The following is a 1503-nucleotide window of genomic DNA, read 5'->3' as shown; positions in this document are numbered from 1 at the left end:
GGAGGGAGGGAAGGAGGGAAGGAAGGAAGGAAGGAAGGAAGGAAGGAAGGAAGGAAGGAAGGAAGGAAGGAGTCTAAATGGCACCTCTATTTGCTGGACCTCAGAACATGTAAAAGCCAAAGCAAGAAAAGATAACTTCCAGCTAGAAACAGGGAGAAGGAAAGTCCGGCTACAGAGTTATTTTATACTATTTGCCCCCACAAACATGGTTTTCAAACTCTGTCCCATTTTTGTATGCCCAGACCACTCACACCACCTCTCATGTATCGGAGGGATCTCTGCATCTTGCAGCTGGCCAAGCAGCCTGGTTAATAACGGGATTATGGAGGAGCTTGCCATCTGGAAGCACCACGGACAGCGGATAGGAAAGCTCCCCATGAACACTGCAGCTGGGTTGATATTGCTCTTCTGTCTTCTGAATTCAGGAATGATGAAGAAGGATGTGGCATCCTGAAGGCAGTGTGAAGCATCGTTGTGATGTTGGCACAAGAAGGATGCATTGTCCTCAAGCCTGTCAGAGATGCAGGTGAGCACTCCTGCCTGCCCACATGCTGGGCAGAGGGTGTGAGGTAGGATCTGTAGGATCATGATGACAGTTATTGAGAAGATGCGCCCCTTTTCCTTGGGTATCTGCCTTTCCTGATGGCACCCAGGACAATCTATGGAGTTCATGCACTCTGAACCAGCCGTGACTCTGCACCACAGAGTTCTTCTAACCCTCCAATGACCACATGTGGGCACAACATCCTGTCACCACCTCCGTTGTTTGAGATAAAATTACAGTGGGTGCCACTTTTCTGAGACAATTATTTATTTAAGATTATAAGAACTAGCCAAGCATGGTGGCACAACACTTTTAATCCTAGCACTCAGGAGGGAGAGGCAGGAAGATCTCTGTGAGTTCAAGGCCAACCTAGTCTACAGAGTGAGTTCCAGGGCAGCCAGAGATACACATTGAGACTTCTACTCAAGAAAGAAAGAAAGAAAGAAAGAAAGAGAGAGAGAGAGAAGAAAGGAAGGGAAGGAAGGAGGGAGGGAAGGGAAGGGAAGGGAAGGGAAGGGAAGGGAAGGGAAGGGAAGGGAAGAGAAGAGAAGAGAAGAGAAGAGAAGAGAAGAGAAGAGAAGAGAAGAGAGGAAAATGAAAGAAGGTAGGAACTTCCCAGGGACCCAGTTTTTGTTAGTCAATGAAAATCTCTAGACGACCTGCCAAGTGGTACATCACATTGGCCACCAACTGGGCACTCTGATGAGCAGGGCATCTCTCTCTGATACCACATTCTGAAGGCCAAATCGCCCCAAATTCAAAAGCTTTTGAGCCCCCTACCACAGACCAGTGGTCCAGTGTACACAGGCAGTACATCAGCACAAAATTCCCAAAATGCTGCCTAGAGCTTCCCATCAGCTCTCTGTGGAAGGCAAACATAAAACAAGTGAGGTTCTTGTTCAGACACAACCTCCACCCCCAAGGCATCTCATTACGCAAACAATCCTGAAACCAAAGGC

The sequence above is a fragment of the Grammomys surdaster genome, unplaced genomic scaffold, assembly GCF_004785775.1.
Source record: "Grammomys surdaster isolate TR1022 unplaced genomic scaffold, NIH_TR_1.0 144, whole genome shotgun sequence".
Taxonomy (NCBI): Eukaryota; Metazoa; Chordata; class Mammalia; order Rodentia; family Muridae; genus Grammomys; species Grammomys surdaster.
This window is presented reverse-complemented; position numbering follows the sequence as displayed.